This window comes from Panthera pardus, unplaced genomic scaffold, assembly GCF_024362965.1.
Source record: "Panthera pardus isolate Hobbes unplaced genomic scaffold, ASM2436296v1 HiC_scaffold_25, whole genome shotgun sequence".
NCBI lineage: Eukaryota > Metazoa > Chordata > Mammalia > Carnivora > Felidae > Panthera > Panthera pardus.
The window spans coordinates 86860830-86872845 of NW_026526821.1; the positions used below are offsets into that span (position 1 = coordinate 86860830).

At 44.5% G+C, this 12016-nt stretch overlaps 1 pseudogene; it reads right to left on the minus strand.

The window, feature by feature from the left end:
- Positions 1-10791: 10791 nt before the first annotated feature.
- Positions 10792-11286, minus strand: LOC109264476 (succinate dehydrogenase [ubiquinone] cytochrome b small subunit, mitochondrial-like; annotated as a pseudogene).
- Positions 11287-12016: the final 730 nt, after the last annotated feature.

Sequence of the window (12016 nt, forward strand, 5' to 3'; positions counted from 1 at the left end):
ACCCCGAACAAACACTCCATGCTGCTGACCCCCGCTTGGGCCCCTCCCTCCACAGCCTGGATGTTCCCGTAGCAGCCTCCTCCCCACCAACGAAAACTTCCACACCTGCTCCTGCCACACATCTGTGACTTCTTCCCTGATTCTTCCCTCCGTGAGAGAATTCTCTGTTGAGAATGTCCTTCCCAACCCTCCCAATAATGGGATAATCCTTTCGAATATAATCCCTTCGAGCAGACCACTGCTCCATATCCCCATGTCCTCAGGCTCTTCACAGAGCCCCTTTTCCCACCTCCTGCCTTGAACAGCTCACTCTCCGGGAAAGCACGGGCCTGGTACCCCCAGGTATAGCCTGGGAGGTTGAAAAACCTGTCTCCACCCTGACACCCAAGAAGCGCTGGCATCTCGGTGGGTCGACCTGAGAACAGTTTTGCAGGGCATGTGCCCCCAGTGTGGTTCAGGGAGGTGGGCAGGAGGACCAGCTGACCCAAACAGGCCCAGTCCTCGGGCAAGGAGGGTAAAGGGAATGTGACTCTGACAGACTCACAGATGCAGCTGGGGAGAAAGAGGATGTCAAGATCTCACGGACAAGCTGCCCCTCAGCAGAAGCCTGTGAGGCTAGAAGATGGCTAAGAGCCATTCCCACGCTTCCCTTTCAGGGTCACAACCATGTCATCTGCAAATAGAGATAGTCTTACTTCTTCCTTTCCATCCTGGATGCATTTTATTGATTTTTTTTCATCTCATTGCCCTTGGTAGAGCTTCCAGAACACTATTGAATAGAAATGGGGAGAACAGACATCCTTATCTTGTTCCCGATTTTAGTGGGAAAGCTTTCAGTCTTTCTCCGTTAAGTACGTTGTTAGCTGTGGAATTTTCATAGATGCTTTTTACCAAATTGAGGAAGTTTTGTCTATTCCTAGTTTGTCGAATGTTTTTATCATAAAGAGTGTTGGATTTTGTCAAATGCTTTGCCTGTATCTATTGAGATAATCATGTGGGGTTCCCCCCCCTTTATTCTATTAATCTGGTGTATTACATTGATTGTTATTTTTTTTAAGTTTATTTATTTATTTTGAGGGGGGAGGGTCAGAGAGAGAGGGAGAGAGAATCCCAAGCAGGCTCCACTGTCAGCACAGAGCCTGACTTGGGGATAGATCTCACAAATCGTGAGATCGTGATCTGAGCTTAACTGACTGAGCCACCCAGGTGCCCCACGTTGATTGTTTTTTGTATGTTGCACTTACCTTTCATTCCTGGAATAAATGTGTTATACACTGCCTGGCTCTCTGTGCAGATAAAATCTTTTACCCGGTTAGGCCACCCTTGTTGGGTATCAGCTGGAGGTCAGGACTGCCATGAAACTCCCCCTTCCCTAGTTAACTAAAAGGAGAGGATTGGCCTGGGGGAGGAGCCAGGTGTGAGCTACACACGGGTAGCCGCGTTCTGAGTTCCTACTACTCATCTGGTATGAAACTTCTTTGGGGGAATACCCTAGTAACTCGGCAGAGTGGTGTCATTGGCCTGCTCTCAGATGCTTGTCACAGCTGGACAGGTCAGCCTGACATCACTTTTGGAAGCCAGACAGTAAAGCCCAGGGCGTGTTGCAGCCTCCAGGTTTGCAACTCCAGCACGTGTCCGGGGTGTACAAAACGGAAGTTGTGAGCCAGATACTCTGCAGGGCTCACACCTGAGAGCCAGTCTGGCCTCTGGGCATGGGACGTGTTTCCACCTTCTCTGTGAAACTGGCTCAGCCTGCCTGTGAGCCACTGCCCCCCCCCCCCCCCCCCACCCCCCCAGACAGGACAGAGCACAAATAGTTTGCCTTGGGCTCACCAACATGGAATGCATAGGGGGCCTCCTTGCTTCGGGGGCTATTTGTTTTCTGAGAATAGACCCAGGGAAGGAGCCCTTCACTCCTCAGAGAGCTTGAGCATTTCCCAGGTTTGGGACCACCAAACCTTGTGGTCCGGAAACTGAGTGCCACCATGATAAAAGGACAAAGCCTCCCTTTTCTGGAGGACATTAGCTAACTGTGGTGAATGTGCTTACAGGGTAGTAGTTACTGTGAAATGTCTAGGCTGTCTGTGCATTGAATGCTGTGAACCATGCTCTTGAAGGTCACATTTTCTAGAACAGAAATTAGGAGACAGGGAGATGACAGGTTATGTATCAGTAGGGACAAGTGCACAGGGCATAAGACATCAGCACCACCCTGGAACATTCTGATGCTGTAGTTGCTGGCAAAGGAAGAGTGTCCATGTTTGCTGAAAGGTGAAGACTTGCCAGAGAGTTCTGGGGAAATGGGTACAGAGAGTCTTAGAACTGTTCACAGAATTCGAAGTATAGCCCCGGTGTGGTGCTAACCTTAGGTAAGTCATAGACTGGCTTAGGGCATCTGTTTTTTACATTTTGGAAAAGGGCTTGATGATACCTACTGCTTGGATGTGCACTGAAGTGTTTAATTAATGTTTGCAAATCACTTTGAGATGCAATTATAGGGCCCACAGCCAAACACGAAGCTGGCTTGTTTAGGTTGGCAGTAAAAAAGTTAAGCACTCTTTTCTAATTAACACCCTATTAGTATAACAGCAATATCCATGTAGAGTTACTCAAGATTATGTTTATTTTCATCACTTGGCTTAGGTTGGTTTCTAAGCTAAGGAAATTGGAACTTACCTGATGGTGTGAAGTAATGAATTACTGAAACCTCCCTTCAAGCCAGACTCAGCCGACAAAGAAATATGCTAAGATGGGTACATGCCAGGAAATGCCAGTCAAACAGGTGCCTGTTGGGGAAATATGATAACCAGAAACCCCAGGCAAATGTTTCCCAGACGAAAGCTCCCCTGGACTCCAGAATACACTTCCTGGAAAATGTGGGCATGGTGAGAGTGCCCTCTGCTGGCAGCAAGGAGTATTTTCAGCAATTTGCAAGCCAATTTGCCCTAGTCTACAGGGAGAGGATTTGAGAGAACTTGAGAAGTTCAAGGAAACTTATTAGGCCTGCCTCTACTTTTATAATGGCAATAAAGTCCAACATAACCATTATGAGAAAGTAAAATACATAAATACAGGCCCTGTTATAGAGTATAGCTGGAAAAGTTTAGAAGGGCGCACAGGTTGCTGTTTGAGACAGAGAGGAAGTTGATGAGGAGGGAGGGAGGAGGCATGCAGGGGTGATACGAGCAGCAGATGAGAGAGGATGGGACATGGCCAACAGATGAGGGTGTGGTTCTCTGCTGGGATCATGGGCTGTTCACCCTGTAACAGGAGGGAAGGCAGAGTGTAGTCACAGGTAGGTGTGCAGGTGTCACAGTGGAAGGTTTCTTTTGAATCTACCAATGAAATGGGAAGCAAATCCCTCACCTGAGTTTCCATGAGGCAAGAGTGAAAAGTTTGAAATAGTCATCTAGGAGAAGGAGAAAATGATTACACGGAGAGGGGTGGGGAGCACAGCAGGATTGCCAAGCAGCAGTAAAGGGAACACAGTCATGAGTTTCAAGTGCAATCAGTGGAGAGGCTGCTTCTTCTGGGGATGCAGAAAGCTACAATTGTCACCCATCCTCACCCATTACACAATCACAATTTTTCTTGAAACCACCAGAGAGCTGAGATCACAAGGCTGCAAACTTTTCAGCTCTTTCGCCACCAGGTCATTTGTAGGAAGCCTAGCATTTTCCTTCAGGCCCCAAACTATAAGCCTCTTCTCTGAAGATATTGGACTTACCTCCAGGGCCAAACAGGACTCCAGGTTGGGTTCTAGTACCGATGAGTAAAGCCCTCCCCTTATGCATTTGGGAAGCCACAGCTTAGGTCTGGCTATCTACATGCTAATGCAAAAAGAGCAGTGCACCCACCGCTGAGCCCTGCCCACAGTGGTCCGCATACTCACTCCTAGGAGAGACCTAGATAGAAAAACAGCCACACCCCTGCGTAAGCCAGGAAGCCCACAGCAGCTCTGTAGAAAACAACACCGTTTCCCATTATTATTTAAAAATTTCTTTTTAACGTTTATTCTTGAGACAGAGTGCAAGTAGGGGAGGGGCAGAGAGAGAGGGAGACACAGAATCTGAAGCAGGCTCCAGGCTCCGAGCTGTCAGGACAGAGCCCGACGCGGGACTGGAACTCATGAAACATGAGATCATGACCTGAGTAGAAGTCAGAGGCTCAACCAACTGGGCCACCCAGGTGCCCTTCCCATTATTAAGTAGAAATTGACAATCACCAGGCAACAAACACCTGAGTGTAAAACAACAACTCTACAAACAAAATCACTCCAAAGGAAACAGGTTACTTCAGCGAAGAGAAGAAACATAAAAGCAACCCTCTAACTTATATCCTCAGAATTTTTGAGATTTTGTGTGGATATGAATAAAAGCAAGAGCAGGCGGTGCTATTAAAGAAACATTCAGAAAATTATTTAGAAAAAAGTTAATAGAACAATTGGAAGATAAAGCCAAAGCAGTTTCCTAGGACATAAGGCAAAGACCTGGAAACCTGAGAGAAAAGTTAAAAGCCCTAAGTATCAATCCAGAAAGACAATCACCTGCTTAATAGACATTCTAGAGGAGAAACAGAGAAAGTGGATCAAAACAATAACATAAGCTACTTCCCTAGGGTTCAAAAGGAATGTAGTTTTCACATTTTAAAAGTTCAAATAGTATTGACGGCCATGCACAAGTTTGACAAACTTCTACAGGGGTGCCTGAGTGGCTCAGTCGGTTAAGCATCCGATTCTTGATTTCGGCTCAGGTCATGATCTCATGGTTTGTGGGTTCGAGCCCTGCATCGGGCTCTGTGCTGACCGCTCGGAGCCTGCAGCAGCTTCAGATTCTGTGTCTCCATCTCTCTCTCTCGAAAATAAATAAACATTAAAAAACACACAAACTTCTACATTCTGAGGATAGGGTATATCCTAAAGGGGAGAGAGGGGTGGGGGAAGGTGATTCAGGGGTGGGAAGGGAGAGAACGAGACAGAGAGGGGAAGAAAGGGACATTCTTTGAAAATAGGAAGTCAGGTTGTCATCAGGTTTCTCATCAACAGCTGGATTTTAGAAGACGATGGATCCAATTCCTCCAAAGTTCTAAGGACAAATTATTTCGGATCTTGAATTCTAATCAAATGTGAAGCTGCAGTAAAATGTTTTGAGAAATGCAGAGCAAATTAGGTGCAGCTGTTATGAAAACGCACGCTGCAGATCTCTGATTATGGGGACTGTAACTGAGGTGGGCCCACTTTCGTGCCTAAAATCCATTACACATGTGTTAGCTAGTTTATGACTCTAGCAGAGACACTAAAGCAAACCTGCCTCTGGGACACAGGAGACTCTCCAGTGTCTTTGCCAAACCGTTCTGTTGACTCAGTGGCAGTCTAGAACACTTCTACCCAACCTTCTTTCCCTGTCTCCATCACTTGGCATCTAACCTACACCAGGGTCTGAAGGTCCTCCAGGACTTGCCCAGCTCTTTCCTGTTCTTCTCATACAAGTGCATTTACTCCCACCGTGGAATCTATGCATCTAAAATCTTAAAAAGGATTACAGGGAAAATTGGGGATTTGAGATGCAGACAAAGGAGACCCAACATATGCATAACTGAAGAAGAAAACCAAAATCGTGAACCATAAGTATATATTTCGTTAAATATCTGGACACGCGGAAAGGGAGTGACGGCATATGCTCTCGTCTCTCATTTTTGACAATACCTTCCAAAATTCTGAGCACACCAAAGCCTCCTTTGGCTTTGAAGCCATATGATCTTGACTTTAAATCTTGTCTCTTCCAGTTACTACAAGAGATCTCAGTAGGTTACTTAGCATCTCTCTGCCCTGGTGTTCTCACCTGTATAATATGCCCATGAATACCTATCATGTAATAATGTGGTGAAAGTTACATGAAAATTGCACACAGTGCCTGATACTTAACAGGCAAAGTGGACAAAGATACAACTAGAAAAGTTACTGAAGAGAATCTGTGCAGATCCCTCTTTGTCTTTTGGTAACAGGTTTTAGAGTAAATACAGTAACATCTCCCGAGCAAGACAATGTACAGATATGGGTCCAAATTTGGGGGCTTGAATCCCAGCTATATCACTTTCTGGTTGGGAGGCCTTACAAAACATCTCTGCCTCAGTTTCCCCATTTCATAATGATACTTCTCTCTTAGGGCTGGTATGAAAATTAAATGAATTAGTACATGTGAGTGTTTAGATGACTGCCTGGGTCACAATAAATAATAAATGTTGGCTGTCATTAAGCTTGTCAATTAGCTTTGAGACCCTCTGGGTTGAGGTGCCTGATTGGATACAATATATATATATATAGCATTTTTCCTCAGTAAAGTAACTTTAAAACAGAACAAAAACATAAACTCAAGGCAACAGGGAGAACAAGAGAAGACAAGAGCTATCAAATTTGTGAAGCTACAAATCAGAAGGGCGCGTGGCAGCTGAATCCGCTTAGCTGATGGAGCTGAACGTTATGCCCTCAGTGGAGAATGTGAGAACTCAGCTTGATTCATCCCGCAGAACCTCCCGAAGAACCCCCCGGAGCTCAGAACTGGGTGGCATTGGGTGCCTTCAGAACAGGGGGTAAGAGAGGGGCTCAAATAAGAAGCCAGGGGGTGGGGGCGAGCTGTCAAGGAGTAATAAGATTTCTTCCTTACCCCACGCTGCTGTGGCTGCCCTTTTCCCGTCTCGGTACAACACTGAAGGCTTTTCTGCAAAGGAGGGAAACAAAGTCCTGTGTGCTACACAGAAAACAGGCTTCTGGGGGCATGTGCACCTGAATGTTGAGATCCCCAGTTCACTTCTTCATTCATCTTGAAAAATGTCAGCATCCAGAACATTTCCCTGCAATCGGGAGAGAAGACTCTCCCTCAGGGAATCTGGCCAGCCTGAGAAGAAAGACGTTGACTTGGAGGTTACCAATACACAACGGCTTTGGACCACGCAGGATGAAACGCCAGTCTTTCCCTTCACACATTTAGGACTTCCAGTCTCTTTTTAGAGCCCAGTCTTAGCCAAGAGTAGACAGCCGAGTCTTGTCGGACATCGAGAAAGTTCTCTGATGTGGAATAAAGAGGTCCAAACAGGTAAATAATGAAATCTAGAGGAAATAGAATGAATGCAGTTTAGAAGAAAACTTTTTTTTAAAGTTATCATTAATACTCCTGGAGAATGAGGGTGATGTTATCAATGAAGCAAGAACAAAGTGTTACTGAAAAGTCCTCAAATAAAAATAATAACAACAAAAAATGCTTTTGAAAATTAAAATAGGGTGGCAGAAATAAGACACTCAGTAGAAGAACCAGAAGGTAAATGGGAAGAAATTTCCTGGCAAATGGAACAAAAAGAATAAAGAAATGGAAATTAGGAGATATGACATGAGAAATTAGAGGATAAGTATAAAAGATCCAAAATCTGACCAAGAGGAATTTCAGAAGAGAACAGAGAAGGCTAAGGGGACTAGATCATCAAAAATAGTTTAAGAATATTTACCAGAGCTGAAGAACATGACTTTTCAGATTCAAAGAGCCCAGTGAGGGGCACCTAGGTGGCTCAGTCAGTTAAGTGTCTGACTCTTGATCTCAGTGCAGGTCATGATCTGATGGCTTGTGAGGTTGAGCCCTGCCCCGGGCTCTGCACTGACAGCATGCAGCCTGCTTGGGATTCTCTCTCCCTCACTGCCCCTCCCCTGCTCACACATGTGCTCACATGTGAGAGCCCCCAAATTAAAAATAAATCCATGTGAAGGGGCATCATTGTGAAATTTCAGAGCAAAGAGAAGATCCTACAAGCTTCCAGAGAGAAAAACTAGATCACATATAAAAGAATTCAAATAGGGGTGCCTGGGTGGCTCAGTCGGTTGAGCGTCCGACTTAGCTCAGGTCACGATCTCACGGTCCGTGAGTTCGAGCCCCGCATCAGGCTCTGTGCTGACAGCTCAGAGCCTGGAGCCTGCTTCAGATTCTGTGTCTCCCTCTTTCTCTGGCCCTCCCCCCGTTCATGCTCTGTCTCTGTCTCAAAAATAAATAAATGTTAAAAAAAAAAAAAAAAAAAAGAATTCAAATAGCTTCTCAATAGCCACACTGGAAATAAAGGGCAGTGGAGAAATGCCCTGCAAATTATGAAAAAAAAAATTCCAGCCTAGAAGAATTATTTCCAACTTAGAATTCTAGAGTCAGGGCGCCTGGGTGGCTCAGTTGGTTGAGCGTCCGACTTCGGCTCAGGTCATGATCTCATGGTCTGTGGGTTCAAGCCCTGTGTCGGGCTCTGTGCTGACAGCTCAGAGCCTGGAGCCTGCTTTGGATTCTGTGTCTCCCTCTGTCTCTGCCCCTCCCCCACTCTCACTTTGCCTCACTCTGTCTCTCAAATTAAATAAGTGTAAAAAAAATTAAAAAAAAAGTATTCTAGAGTCAGTTAACAATCAAGCAAATGTGAGGGCAGGCACAATAAAGACATCTTTGGGCTCAAAACCTCCACCTCCCATGCATCCTTCTCAAGAAGACTATTGGAAGTAAAGCAAGGAAGAGAAGGACATGGGATAAAGAAAATTAACTTCAACCCAGAGAAGAAATCATGAGAAATATGGCGAAGGGAGATCCCAGAGTGACAGCTGTAGGCCAGGTGATAGGGCAGGTGTATTTCCCAGGTTGGAGCAGTGTCACGCAAAAGGCAGGTGTGGTGATGAGCATGGCTATACCCTAGACTGTTGGATCATCTTTTTAACCTGATGAGGTTGCTGAAGCACAAATTCCATTCCAACAAGGTATTAAACTAAAAAGAGGAAGACATCAAGGAAACAGGAAATCCAACCCAAAGAGAAAGGCAAAAATAATTTAGGGATGGCAGCAAAGAGAAGTCAGTCCCAGGAATACAGCTATGCAGCAGGCCTACAGACCAAAAGCCAGCTCCTGTAGGAGAAAGCAGGTCCTCATGAAAGGTGGTTCCAATAGCGAAAGAAAGAAAGAATAAAGAAAAAGAAAGAAAGAAAGAAAGAAAGAAAGAAAGAAAGAAAGAAAATTAAATTGCTTGATGTTGTTGACCTTGTAGAAAAATGTTCTGAGAGACTTTTGGAAGTTGTAGGGTTAATTGACAATTAAATGCAAAAAAGTTAAGTAAATGAAAAAGCAAGGCAATTATCCACTACAGATAAAACAAGAATTAAGAAAGGAAACATAATCGTAGTGCACTACAATGCTCACTGTGAATAATATTTGTCTAGGCGGACAATGTAAACAGCGACTATTGATCTAAAAACTGTAATCTACATGAGGAGGAGGAGGGACAGGAAACAGAGGGATGCGGACAGTGGTGTCCAAGAATGAGATTGAGATCCTCATCTACCACAATAGGAAGTCAGTGGATCACATCTAGAATTGATGAAGTGAAAGGTAGCATAAACTTGTTATTTAGAAACACAGGGATGAGGAAACCCAGGGAAACAGCAGTTGGCAGTGCTGGCCCCTGGGGTGGAACCATGTGGAATAGGACAGGTGGAACAAGGAATTTGTATTTTGTTCCAGATACTTTCGTTCAATTTGACGTTTGAAACTGTGTGCACTGCTAAAAAATTAATTTTAAAAATGGATGGATTTTTCCTAGCATCTTTTCTTCCACGTCTCCTCATGGCCTCTGAATGCTCCGGTGTCTTTTTCTGGCTGCCCTGGTCAAGGGGTAAGGCTTAGAAGATGACAATCCCACACACCCTTAAAAACTACCTCTTATTTTTCTATAGGTGTATATTTCTTTTCTTTTTTTTTATTATATAGCATTTTATTAAAAAAATTTTTTTAATGTTTATTTTTGAGAGAGAGAGAGAGAGAGAGAGAGACAAAGAGAGACAGGAAGGGCCAGAGAGAGAGGGAGACACAGAATCTGAAGCAGGCTCCAGGCTCCAGGCTCCAAGCTGTCAGCACAGAGCCCGAAGCGGGGCTCGAACTCACAAACTGCGAGATCATGACCTGAGCTGAAGTCGGATGCTTAACCGACTGAGCCACCCAGACGCCCCTATAGCATTTAATTTTTTTTAAAAAAACTTTATTTCATAGAATACATTTTCACATTAGAGATTCCTACAGTGGAAGAATAATTATTACTTACAGTTTTATATTTGTAGAACATTAGGACAAGTGAAATAAACACATTTGAGGATTAAGTCCCAGTTCAGAATCTGTACTATTTTGATACATCTATAAGGGGACCTCTTCCCTACATGGAATTTTTCTACACTCAGAAGCTCTCCAGGCTCCTCCTCCCAAGTTTTAGAAATGAGCAGTATTTCCTAACTTTAAAGTTTCCCTAGGACATGCAACCATTAATAACTGGTATAACAGAGAGGGAAGTTTTCAAAAATTAAACACTGACTAATTTTCTGCAAAGTCTTTACTTGTGAATGAACAGTCTTGCCCTTTCACCATCATTCCCAGGACAAACATATACGTTTGATCAGGTATTGATAGTAATAAAGCTGAATTCCCTTTAAGAATTTGAAAAGCTAACAGGCAAAAGCTCATATGCAATGTTTAGTTATGCTGAGTCTTATGAGAAGCTGGGAGGCAACCCCTATAAACTCACCAGAACAAGGAACTCAGTCCCCAAAATACTTGGATACAATTCCTCTCAAACCTTCTCCTCAAAGACAAAATTCTTAAAATAACAAGGCAATTAGGTGAAGAGGTTTGTCTCACCAATGGACTTACCTGTCATTTCCTCCTTATTGTGAGTTGAATGGCATGACAGGGCAGAGGCAAAGAGGTGTACATCAATTCTCGTGGTATTGAGTCAAAAAGGTCAGAGCTTCCACAGCATGGCAACAGCTTTTGCAGATGCCCACATCATGACAGTTGAAATAACACAGCCCAGCAAAGGTTAAAGCTGACAGGGCCAAAACGCCTGCCTTGGCAGTTTTCTGCAAAGCGTCTCCAGGAATGTAGTCAGTTAACCATTTATCCAAGGCCCCAGTGACTATGGAGCATGAGGGCTGCAGCCAAGAAGTAGTCCATCGCAGAGCTGGGATTCAAATAAGCAGCTGGAATTAGGCCCAGGAGCAAAATACTGACCACCCTCTCACCAGTCCAGCGGAGAGATACAGCCTTGGAACCAGCATGGTGGTTGGGTGACAGGTGAATGTGTTGTGTTCTACACTGTCCTGGGGTAGGTTGGTCTTGAGACATAAGCAGGTCTGACCGCTGGAATTCGGAGAAATGGAGCTTGGCGTCCTTGTGCACCACACAGGACACTCAGCCTCCAGAGATTCGCCATCTTTTATAGGTGTGTGTTTCTTAAAGTGGGCTATTATTTCAAAGAACAGTGCCCTATGTAATTTTATATGGAAGAATGAAAAAAGTGATCGTGGCAAGAAAATTAGAACTGTAAATTCCTTAAATGCAAGTTCAACACTTTGCATTTATCAGCCATCTTAATTTCTCATGTCCCTAATTTCCTTTTTGACCTCTTGGGAAATCTTTAGTTTCCCCCCTTGCATTCCTGGACTGAAGTCCAGTTCTCAGGCAACTGATGGCTTCCCACATTTCGGGACCAGCTCTGGGGACTCTGTGGGGCCCAGGCTTCTGCTGACTTAAGCCCGTGTCTAGTTCTTTCTAACCGGCTCATCTTCCCTTTGAAAAACAAGGACATCCCCTCCTTTAGAGCAGTGTCCCACTCACCACCCAGAGCTTGGCACAGAATATAGTCTAGGATAATTAACTGAATGAATGAACTGCTTTTCTAACCTCACAACAATCCTTAAACTGCTGTGAGAGCTGAAGGGATCCTAGTTGATCTAGTCCAACCACCTCATTTTGCAAAATCCCTGACAGGAGCCAGCATTTGTTCAGGTCACTTGGTGAGTTAGATACGGAAGTAGGTGTGCATACTCATATCCTCGGGCCACTGTAACAAAGCACCAAGAAATGGGTGGCATTAAACAACAGGAATTTATTCTCTCATGGTTCTGGAGGCTAGAAGTACAGAATCAAGGTGTGGCCAGGGCCATGCTCCTTCCAAAGGCTCTGGG